This window comes from Palaemon carinicauda, chromosome 22 (assembly GCF_036898095.1).
Source record: "Palaemon carinicauda isolate YSFRI2023 chromosome 22, ASM3689809v2, whole genome shotgun sequence".
Classification (NCBI taxonomy): domain Eukaryota; kingdom Metazoa; phylum Arthropoda; class Malacostraca; order Decapoda; family Palaemonidae; genus Palaemon; species Palaemon carinicauda.
The window spans coordinates 22633732-22646136 of record NC_090746.1 but is presented as its reverse complement, the minus strand read 5'-3'; the positions used below and the strand labels follow the sequence as shown (position 1 = coordinate 22646136).

Genomic DNA, 12405 nt, shown 5'->3' with positions numbered 1-12405 from the left:
GGAGGAAAAACTCCATTCAGTCTCGGCAGTGAGAGATTATCACTCGGCCTTAAGCCTCGCCTTTAAGCTTAAAGTAGTAGATATTTCCTCTTTGTTGGGGCTTTCTTTACTCTACAGAGTTATGAGATCACTTGCCTCCAGTCAGAGAGCAGGCTCCCTCCTTGGAATGTGGCTCGTATTTTGAGATCCCTAAAAGGACCTCCTTATGAACCATACACCATGCAACTGATCAAAACCTCACTTTGAAGACTGTTTTCCTACTCGCTTTAGCTTCTGCAAAGAGAGTTAGTGAATTTCGTGACCCCTTATGACATCGCCCATTCAAGGGGATGGGGTGAAATGACACATGGCTTCGTCCCTGAGTTTGTTGCCAAGGTTCAAAATCCGGGGGTACTGGATTCTAGATTCGGGACCTTTCAGATTATAAGTCTACGTTTTGTAACCAATGGCAGAGATCAATTGTTACTTTGCCCCGTGAGGAGTTTGAGAGATCATCTTAAATGCACTGTAGGTCAAGAGGAGGATCACTAAGAACACCATTTCATCTTGGATTCAACAAGTCATTGAAAGGGCTTTGAATCCTAATCCTCCTCCGGCTCGAAGACCTAGAGCCCATGATGTCAGCGGCATCAGTACTTCCCTGGCCTTCAAGCGCAACTTTTCCATGTTGCAGGTTTTAACATTAAACTACATTCACAGCTCATTATTTGAAAGACGTGACCCACAGGAGCCTCAATACGTTTACTATCGGTCCTGTGGTGGCTGCTCAACAAGTGGCTTATGAGTACCTCAGGTTCCTTGATGGACACGTAGCAGATGGGTGAGGGCATTTGTTACCCGAGTTAAGTATGGGATGAAGAGAGTATGTCTGGTATTTTCCTTCTTCATCTTCCTCTCCCTTGGGGCACAGTGCCATGCATCCCTTTGCAAGCTGGCTTCAACCTCTGCCGGTAAGAATCACTTCCCTTGTTTAGCCTAGTGTGGTCATAAATTTAATATGCTGTCCACATCCCCATTGCTTCCTGAGGTGTAGGCAATGGGAAACATCTTGGTTTATATCCTTTTTATAAACTAGGAATGTACTCCTATTGATATTCATATAATCTCTCGCAACAGATGTTGCTCAGTCCGCTATCATACTCGCTTTGTATTGTTAGCAATGAGGCAAGGTTTTTCCTAGACCACAGTCATATATTGTACTAGGTAAACCCGGGGCAATGTCCATGCCAGAAATAGGACTTCTATCCTCCTAAGAGTGAGTCATCCACAATAAATAACGAAAGGTTTTAGTATGGGAACAAATGACAAATTCAGAGATAATTTGTGCTTTTCCCTAGCTAATACAAACTTGTAGTCATTTATATAAATTGTTCTGCCATCACCTGTCCACCAGTAAGTCCTGCCTGCAATCAAAAAGTAATTTAGCTCTCGGCTATGAGAGTATACATAGGCGGCTGGGTGCCCCTCGCCCACACACTGCCTACCCACTCAAGTGGTTAGGCACTCAAGTGGTTAGGCAGGGTTGCTACCTCGCACTTTTAGTCTAATGGCTACCCTCCAGCTTTGCTGAAAGGTAATCCACCATAAATAATTATAGGTTTGTATTAGTTGGGGAAAAATATCAATTATCTCCGAATTTGTCATACTGTATTGTCTGGTTCATTGTTGAAGATCATAAATTACTTTTTGTGAGGGCCATCACTTTTTGTACTTTTATTTAATATGTCAGGCCTCTTAAGTTTTTTAGGTAGTGATAGGTAACTATGGTCTTTGGTCAATTAAACTTCTTGCGATTTTATTCACACTAGGTGGTAGTAAATCCTTTGTTGTTCTGGCACTATATATAAACCTTTTTGCTCTTTACAGTGGGGCTATATTTCAGCGACAGCTGGAACTAGCCATAAGACTTTTAGCGAGGTCTAACTACCCACCACTAATTAGTGTTGGAATAGTGGGCTAGACCGGCCATCCCGCTCACACCCGCACGTCACTTTTTTTTTGTTTTTTTTTCTTTTTGACTCTGTAGAGAAAGGGCTTGCTGTTGTTCTCTCCCAGAAACCTATTTACTCGTTCCAAATGAATACAAACTGGCCCAAACTTTAGAAAATTTCTTGTTCCTTCTCTTTCAGGGATTTTACATGAGGTTCCACCATGTGGGTTAGTCCTGGCATAGAAGGCCCCCGTTGTGGCACCTTCATGTCGGCTGTGGAGGTGGATCATTATGGTCTTTGTCCTGTGTACAGGGTTCACTCCTGTTTGCAGGCATCTCCTTGTAAAAAATGTTGGAAGTGACCTCCCTCAGAGTGGCAGTGATATGGTAGAGAGCGGAAGAAGGCCAAGAGGGATTCTTTCCCATCGAATTCATCCTCGATGGCAAAGAAACCTCGCCGCCCGAGTCGATTTGCTCATTGTAGTCACTCTGATTCTGCTTGACCGGTCTCCTCTGGGGATCGGGAGAGTAGGAGTTGTTGACCTTTAACCCCCGGAACAACCTTGCAGTTCTGAGGTCTTGTTTGCTTCCCCTAGAGAAGTAGCACTGACCTCAGCTATAGAGTTGTCTGCTGATGCTGTTCGTCAGCTGTGGCCTTCCTTGTGGCTTGCAGGTTCCCAGTGCAAAGAACAGCTGCTAGAGATCCTTTGGATGGGGATAGCGGGAGTGCATAGCTGCCTCCCCAGGGGTTGACTTCGGTTTTCCCCTGGTGGTTACAGTGGCGGCGTTACAAAGGAGGCTCCCGTGTGTCTGCATGTAGCGTCCTTGGCTTCTGCTCGTCCACCGTACATTCATTCTGCTTCGTCAGACGAAGGTGAACAGATGTAGACGAGTAACCCTCAGGGTTATCCCTCGGGACATCCCTCGGGTCATCCCTCTTGGGTGAACCAAGAAACTAGCTCGGCTATGTTTCGCAGGCAGCATGTGATGCCGACCTTCAACCTGACCTTGCTCAGCACGTTGAGGGGAAGCAAAGGAGTGCGCTGCTCAGAGGTTCGTCTCCAAGTGTCAGGCAGCCATCCTGTTCGCGGGAAGGGTACCCTTCTCCCAAGTAGGCAACCCCTACTCTTGAGGCTTCCACATGCGTGCTCTAGTTCTTCTGAGCTAGACGATGATGGAGTTATGCGGCTGCACACAGCTCCCATCCCTCGCCATCATGTCCATAGGACACAACAAAATGCCCGTCATTTTGTGAGGCCAGGTTCTTCGGGATCTGTGCTTAGGGTTTCAACCTCTCATGAGATAGAATCTGGTGTTCTGTCTATGCACCACCATACAGCAACAGCTTAGCCCTCTTTGTCTCCTTGCTAATGAACATCTCCTCACTTAGAAGGGAAGGCTGCTTGCCAACCTCCTGCGGAAGGAAAGACAAGCACGTGTCTTTCTCCAGAGTGTGTTAGTGCAGAGAAACACTGACCATAGTCTTGCGCAACAATGTGCACCCAATCTCCGAGTGAGAAGGGAGGGTGAGCTCCTCTGCTTGTCGAAGATCTGCTCATTTTCTCAGCTACGCACCATGTTTACCATAGCAAGTTTGTTAGACCTTACTCACTTGCGTGTCCTGCTTCGACATCGCGAATACCACAGGTGAGCGTTACCTCGGTAGCTCTTTCTCCCCGGCGCCACCTTATCTACCCACACCTGTTCAGATGTTTGCCATAACTTGCTGCGTCAGTGCTTGCCCCGGCAACGTTTGCCTAGCCATTGTTCACCTCAGCAACGTTAGCCTCGCCATAAAGTGGTACAGCGGTCATATTCTCTGGATACTGCCATTTCAGTAGCATTGCCCACTCCATTTTCCCATCCTACGATAGTAGGTGGCGAGAACGCTGTCATTAGAGATCAACATGTTGATCACTCTCGCCTCCTAAGGTAAACAGAGCATAGAAGCGACCATGTCGTTCCACCCGGTCATATTCTTCCTTTCCTTGGCACTACACTTAGACCATGGAAACACACTTGTGGCCCCCTTCGGATGCCATTACCTTTTCGAAGGACGCATCATGGTTTGCCGACCTGGTGAAGGCAATTCAGCAGGCAGTCTCGGCACCAACCCGTGACCCTCCAGCGGTACCCCAACCCGTGACCCTCCAGCGGTACCCCAACCCGTGACCCTCCAGCGGTACCCCAACCCGTGACCCTCCAGCGGTACCCCAACCCGTGACCCTCCAGCGGTACCCCAACCCGTGACCCTCCAGCGGTACCCCAACCCGTGACCCTCCAGCGGTACCCCAACCCGTGACCCTCCAGCGGTACCCCAACCCGTGACCCTCCAGCGGTATCCCGGCAAGGTACTCAGACCATCTCTTTAAAGGTTTTGAAGTCCTTTGGGAGGAGTAGTCCTCCAGCTGACCCAAGAAACAGTAGCACTGCTTTTAAGCAGATTCCTTCACCTGCAGTGCCTTGCCTTGGTGGTCATCTAGGAACCAGCAGTACCTTAGTACAAAAACCTTTAGCACTGCCCAGGACCTTTAGTGGGAAAGGTTGGGCATCATCACTATCAAACTGCAGAAGGGGAAACAGTCACCAGGGAAGACTATCCATCCTAGAACTAGCGAGGCTTGAGAGCTCCTAGAGAGGTCTCTTTCACGGACAAGTATCAGCTTTCGCCAATATACTGGAGTTGACAGGAACTGTCCACCCCAGTGGCAGAGGTTCCAGCCCCTCCTCCCATGCCCTCTGAGGATGTAAGTTCTAAGAAACCGGTGAGGAAAAATGATCCTTCTCTCCTTATGGACTCTTAAATCCACCTGTGGGAGTGAAAGGATGCTAAAACCATTCTGAAGAATTGGCACTTGACATCCTAGTAACCCGTTCCATAGGACCAGAGCATAGCAGCCACCTTTAGAGGTCTCGGCCCTCTGTTCATAGAACAGTTGACGACCTTGACCCACCATGGCCTCCTATGAATATAAGCTCGGAGACAGAAGATCCACTTGACGACGGCTCAGAACGCTCCAATAGAAATCTGCCTGGGTCCACCAGTCTGAAGATTTCTCCCTTGGAGCCGAAGGACTCTGATCACGTCTTTCTGGAGGTGCTCTCATTCATCCGGAAGTTCAACTCTGGGAGAACCGTGTCAAGTTTCAACCGAGTGAAAGGACACTGTCCTGTACCTTTTCTACAATACCCTCTGGCCCACCAAGACCAAGGTAGCCTTTCTTTTGGTCTAAAGGGGCCAGGGGTGTTAGGAAGAGGGCTTATATCTAAGTGGCAGGAGTCTAACAGTCCCTCAGTTCTGTGAACTTATCTTGTTTGTTTCCTACGCCGTATGTACAACAGAGGAAGTATTGTATTACAATATTGTCGACGATGATCGGTCACCTCTTCCCTTAGACCTAGTAATTCTGGCTTTGACTCAAAATATGTCTCCGGACAAGCTTGCTTCTTTGTCGATGGGTTTCTCTGTGGCGGATGCCGTAAACATGAACCTGGTACCGAAGTGTTCTTTGCAGGCTGGTTCATGGTTGGACTACTAGTTGGGGTAGGTGGGGTACCTCTTCGGGAATGAAAACTTTTCCACCATGTGCCAGGACAGTGGAAATTCTCACCCACAACGTCCTCAACCAGTGGATCAACAGGGATTTGGGATGACAGGATGCCATATCAAAATTTCAGAAGCAGGTGCATAGAAGAGAAGCTATGCATCTTCGCAACTCCTCGTTGGACGGTCCCTCCCTCTTCGGCGTGAAGTGATATTGAGGCAAATGCTGTGATATGGAGGATGACTTCTTAAGACTCCCTCCTTCATTGTGCAATGATTTTTCGGCCTTACTCCTCGTCGCCATCGCCACAGCGATCATCCCTGATCAAACGCCAGGGACATAGGTAAGTGTTTTGACCACCTAAGCAGGTAGCTTCAAAGTACCAGGTATCCAAACAGCCATTTTGAGCAAGAAGTTCTAAGGGTAGAAGAGCAAAGGGAGGAAAGCATGGCTGATCCCATTGCGAGGGGCATTCCTCCTACTAATCCACCGGTGGGAGGATGCCTACAGAGCAGGTGGCAGAGGTGGCTGTTCCTCTAGGCCGAACCTTATTCGGTCTCGGTCCTCAGGGCGGTATACTTGTACCACGTCATGTTCACTAGCACTCTTCCTCCTGTAACCCTACATCCAGCGATAATCGAGTTCCTACGCGAGAGGATCCACAAAGGAACAGGCCCTTCAGCCCCAAGTTCAGTCTGTTTGAGAAGGACGCTCTCCAAGAGGTCTAAGAAAAGTTGCCAGGCTTCTATAGTCTACTTTCTTGTAAAGGTGTCTGGAGGCTGGAGACACGTCATAGACCTCTCAGCCTTGAACTAGTTTGTCTAACAAACTCCTTTCAAGATGGAGATGGCCAAGATGGTCAGAAATGAAGTTGGACTGAAAAACTTCATGATAACACTGGCTCTCAAGGATGCATGCTTCCAGATCTCCATTCATCCATTATCAAGGAAGTACCTAAGGTTCACTCTAAAAGACAAGATATACCAGTTCAAAGTGCTGCATTTTGGCTGTCATCACATAGTGTTCACGCAGGTGTTCTCTCTAGTGTCCACTGGGGCGCACAAGAACGGCATTCATCCTCTTTGTATTCTAGATGATTGGCTGATTCTTGCAGACTTCAGACAGACTTCTCGAGTTTTGCTGCGGTCTGGGAATCGTGGTAAATCATGAGAAATTATTGTTGCAACCTTGTCAAGGTCTAGTATATCTAGGGTTTAAAATACACCAAACCAGAGGGCCACTTAGTCGAGCACAGACTTCCGCCATGGCAGCTTATTTCTTGACCTTTTGCTTACCTAGACTTTCGTCCTTAACATGTATTAATTGGTATGGATTTTCATACACTCGAATATGAACCAAGTTTGAAGTCTGTGACAACGATGCCCAAACCTATGGCTGATAATGTGAATTGGACATTTTGCTTAGCTTTAACCTTAATCTGCTCAATCTCCAAATATTAGGGAACCGACTTTCTTTTATTATTAATTTAGAAAATTATAGCAATTTAGTAAGGACATAGTACATTCAATTTATTAATTTATAGTACAGCATTGTCTTTTAAAAGTTTTAAAGTTTAAGTTAATATTCAACCTTTCATCCGTCCTTATAAAGGGATTCTGATAAAGGAAAAATCTATTTCTGGGCGAGGAACCTGTGTCGCCCAGTGAAATGCTCCTTATAGCACCATTTCTAAGGCATAAATATTGCTAGATATACCAGAGAAATAGTTGCATGGAATGCCAGGAATATACCCAGCTCGCTCACCCTTATAGGGTGTCGGTATAAAAACTGGAGCGTGTTAAAACCACTACCAGAGGTCCCTTACCAATTAGTCTTCTCCTTCCTCAATATCCCCCGATACTACGAGGTGTCGTTCTACATCCGACTACTGCCCGCTATTACGGCTACTGCCCCCCCCACTACTACCACAACCAACGCTTCTCCCATCATTCCTAATAGCACCCCAAGCTTGGGCCAGTCTAAGGTGAGGAAAAAGGGGGTGGGTTCACTGGGCGACACAGGTCCCTCGCCCAGAAATAGATTTTTCCTTTGTTAAAATCCCTTTTCTGCGCTCAACCTGTGTCGCTCCATGAAATAGCAACAGAGAATTGGTCCCATAAGCTTGGAAATACACTTATAGTTAAGGAACTGAAATAAAATAGATTGATTTAATTAAGAGTGTTTTAATATTAAACCTTAATATACCAATCTCTTATATTACAATACCAGGTCTGAGAACCAAAACTTATTGGTAAAAGTAGAGAAAAAACATCCAATAAATAAAGAACATGAGATGTCTAAATATAATACAAAAAGCATTAGTAATATATAAACATCATAAACATGGGTTAAAGTCCAATCCAAATGAAGGTCAAGGTTAAGACAGGGACAATAAGCAAGGCAAGTAGGAGGAAGGGCACTAAAAGGGAAAAAATATATATGAAGATAGGACCCTGTTATAATGGTTCTATTATATCCGGAGGAACCACATTCCCTGCTGCCACTGTTGAAAATTTTAGGGCTTCCAATGATTTTAAATACTGTAGTGGCATTTGAATACTGCTGGTGATTTCCAGCCTGTATATCTTTTTAATTCTTCAAAATTCATGTGATTAAAATAATTGACTGATGTAGCTACTGCTCAGATATCATAGACATGTGGGACTGATTCCGGCTTGGCTTGTTTAATAAAATAAAGAATCTGTTGTCTGATTCCTTTCAGGGAAATGGTTCCTCCATTCTTTCTAATAAACAAAGGGCCTGAAGACTTATTAGTTCTATTCAAATAGGCTTTCAGAGTGTTAACTGGGCACAGAGATAGGTCCTGTGGAAGCGAGACAATCTTCCACGGGGTCCATCTATTCTGTGGGCCCTCATTCTTTGCTAAGAATTTTCTATCTGGAGAGATCAATATTTCACCAGAAGAAAAAAAGTCAATGTGATCTGTTTCTCTAGATAATGCTGAGAGTTCAGATATTCTGGCTCCTGAAGCTAAACTTATCAAAAATATAGTCTTTCTAAGAAGCGTTATATAAGTACACGAGTCATTATCACTGTCAGAAGCTAGTTTAAGGACATCATTTAAAAACCAGGAAACCGTGTGAGGATGAGTTACTGGTTTTAGTCTAGCACAGGATCTTGGGATAGACGAAAAATACGAATCTGTAAGATTAATATTGAACCCGAACTGAAATATTTTCTTTAAAGCAGACTTAATTGTAGTAATAGTATTAGTGGCTAGTCGTCCTTCAAACAAAGTTCTGAAAAAGGTAACTGCCAGATTCGTAGTCATTGTCTGAACTCCTGAGTCTTTCAGAAGTTTGGCTAACTTCCTTACAGCAGAATCATATTGCCGAAGGGTAGATTCTCTTTAGTCTGACTCTAGGAACAATGTGTTAAGAGGGTCAGTCTCAGCATCTTTTTGTGCTGCAAATTTTATAAAGTCCATAAAATTAGGGCACTCGGAATTCTTGAGGAAGCTGATACACTGCGAGTTTGTACTATCTGTGTTGACTTTGGGTTGGGAATCCACTGAGGGCGGGGTCTCAGTTCCACCAAGAGAGGAAACCAGTTGCTTTTGGGCCAATTGGGGGCTACTAGGGCAATCCGTCCTTTGAAAGTCCTGAGCTTGTCGAGGACTTTCATTAGCATGTTTATAGGTGGAAACAGGTAAATCCTGCACCAGTTGTTCCAATCTATGGACATGGCATCCGTGGCATAGGCCAGAGGGTCCAGGTTGGGGGCTATATAACATTGTAGTTTGTGGTTGGATTCCATGGCTAATAGATCTACTTGGAGATCCGGAACTTGTTGGCAGATCCATTTGAATGACTTTTTGTCTAAGGACCATTCCGACTCCAGTGGAGTTGTCCTTTTAAGTGCATCCGCGACTACATTCCTTACACCCACCAGGTGAACAGCTCACAGGTGCCAATGGTTCTTTGTTGCCATTGAGAAGATTGCTATCATCACATGATTTATGTGACTTGATTTGGAACCTCCCCTTTTTATGCAGTGGACTATCACCGCATTGTCTAGTATTAGTCTGATATGTTGTTTCTTGGACAGGGAGAGTCTTTTTAGAGTCAAGAGCACTGCCATGGCTTCTAGGATATTGATGTGTAGTTGACGGAATATCACTGACCACAAACCTTGGACTTTTAAGTATTGGGAGTAACCTCCCCAACCGCTTATGGAGGCATCTGTATGGATTACTAATGCTGGTGGTGGGAATTGAAGAGGTACTGATTTTGCCAGGTTTTTTACTTTCGTCCATGGCTGAAGTCTTTTCCTTAGTATTGATGGAATCCGAGAAATTTTGTCTCAATTTTTTCTGTTTGCTTTGGATCACCAAACTCGATTGATGTCCCAGTTTGGCTTTCAGTAATGTCTGTTATTGAGGCAAACTGGAGTGAGCCTAAAATTCTTTCTTGGTTTCTCTGGGATATTAGTTTGTCCTTGAGAAAGGTTTCTGTGTTTCTTGCTATCTACTTCCTCTTCTTTAGCGGAATCTACAGCTTGTGTGTGGTCAGGTTCCATTGTAGACCTAACCACTGGAAGCATGTTGCCGGAGTAAGACAGGACTTTTTGAAATTTATTTGGAACCCTAAGTGTTCCAGGAACTCTATTACTTAGTCCGTCGTCTTGTGGCATGCCTCGATGCTGTTGGCCCAAATAAGCCAATCGTCTAGGTAGGCCACTAACTGTTTTCCTTGAGTTCTCAGCTCTTGGACTACTGTCTCCGCCAACTTCGTGAATATTCTGGGCGCTATATTGAGTCCGAACGGCATCACTTTGAAGGTATATGCCCGTTTGCCTAGCTTGAATCCTAGGAAAGGACGAAAATGCCTTGCTATCGGAACATGATAATAAGCGTCGCTAAGATCTTTAGAGGTGGTGACGGCCCCACGGGGAAGTAAGGTCCGTACTTGTGAGACGGTCCACATATGGAACTTGTCGCATTGAATGTATGTATTCAAATGGGACAAATCTAAGATGACTCTTCGTTTATCTGAGTCTTTCTTTGGCAAGCTGAACAAGCGACCTTGAAATTTTAAGCATTTTACCTCTTTAATTGCATTCTTTAGAAGGAGATCTTTGGTGAAAATTGTTAATCTTCCGTTGGAATATGATAAAAACTGGTCGGTGGAGGGGGCCCTTGTATCCAACTCTACCCCAGGCCCTTCGTTATTATGCTGTGTGCCCATTTGCTGAAAGTCCAATGGCTCCTGAAGAGGTATAGCCTCCCTCCTACCTGAGGAGTTCCATTGGTTTGCAGAAAGTCTGCTACCACGGCTCCCTCGGAATCCTCTACCCCTCCCGGAAGCTCTTCCGCTGCCTCTATGGTGAAGGGTTCCCCTAGCTCTTCTACCTCTCTCATGCCTATTATACCTGTGAAACACTCCTTGTGATTCAAAGGAAGGGTTATAAGCCAGATATGTAGTAAACGGAGTAGTGGTTAGTTGTTGGTGAGGTGGCTGACTTACCATCACATATTGTTGTGGCTGAGGTTTTGAGGTGGAAGTGTGGCTCACCTGGGATACAGGCAATGCCTCTACCACAGTTTGAGCTTGGGGACCTTGGAAGGATTGAAACTTTCTTGGTCTTTTCCTGCCTCTTGATTGTGTTCCGGTGGGCTCGAATCTTCTTTTAGGAATTAAACCCCACCAGACTCTGAGACTTTGGTTGACCCTGGCTGCTTCTCCGGGAATAGGTCCACTCCCCAGATCGAGGCCTTAATTAGTCTGTTAGGCTCACGCCTAATGGAGGCCTCAGCTAAGACGTGCTTCCGGCAATTACGTCGAGCCACTGCAAAATCATATGAATCACACAAGATTTGTCAGGATCTTGAAAAGTGGCTCCTTGTCGTAGACTAACGAAGTCATCTCCGCCATTGTAGCTGAGTTGATAGATCTACTCAGCCTGATTCTTGCCTCGTACTCTTATCTTAATCAGCGAGTCCGGTAGTCTTGGGAGTCGTTCACTGAACTGTGTGGTGGCACAGTCTGGATTCAATTTCCCTGCCGTGAAAGGAGCTGGGGCGTCAATCCAGCATTCTTGGTCTCCCGGGAACAACAGGGAAGTTAGGTTCATTTCCTTTAGTTGTGGTATGGGCTTGTTCTCCATAGCTGTTTGTAAGGTAAGGTCTACTACCTTCATGGTGCATGGTGTTGGGGTTTGCCCTTCCACCATGAACATAGTATACGTACCTTTATGAGGGGTTAATTTCGTGTTGACACAATCCCACTCATTCAGGGTCCGGACCCAGGCGGACTGAGCCTGCTCTTTTGGAAAGATAATGGTTTCCTTGGGAACCTTATCTACCCTTATTAGCGCGTCCAGGGAATGGGAATTGTAAACCCGGCGGGTAGAATTCAAAATCTTCTACCGGACGGGTACCACATCCTTCAATTGTCAGCATGCCCTCGGAGAACGACGCATGAAGAGCCAATCACCATAGGTTGTTCTTTACAAACGCCGGGAGCTTTGACGCGCCCGGGACCACAAACTGTTGTTATTGTGGTAGCCCGGATTGCAAGAGATTCTCTTATCAGGTTTTCCTGATTTTGTAGTCTCTGGGCTAAATTGTCCATCGACTGCTGGCGATCGGCAATTGGTCCAATCTGGGATTGGACTATACTCCCCATTCTCTCCATGAGCTGGCTCGAGAAGGTTACCGGATCGAAAGCAAGTTCCGGCGTCTTCCCTTTTGAGCTCCTTTCTCTTGACCCTTGAGGTGGAGGATTAGCCCTTGCCGTGTCCGTCAGCATCTTAGAAGCTGATGATGGTCTGCTTGGGAGAGGTTTGGGTAACTTAGAAGGCTTGCTAGCTTTGGGTAGGGCCTTTTTCACATGTTTTATTTTAGGGGCTACTGAGCATGGCTTGTCCCTAGCCATGACGTTCCCAGTGAACCCCTGGAAAGAAGTGACA

General features: G+C 45.8%; 1 protein-coding gene and 1 pseudogene across 7 annotated transcripts in view; one reads left to right on the top strand and one right to left on the bottom strand.

Annotated features, from left to right (window-relative positions):
* The window catches only part of LOC137616370 (man(5)GlcNAc(2)-PP-dolichol translocation protein RFT1), a 159259-nt gene that overhangs the window by 32235 nt on the left and 114619 nt on the right, over positions 1–12405 (top strand). The gene's annotated exons all lie outside the window — the stretch shown is intronic.
* LOC137616730 (uncharacterized) lies at positions 8117–9325 on the bottom strand (annotated as a pseudogene).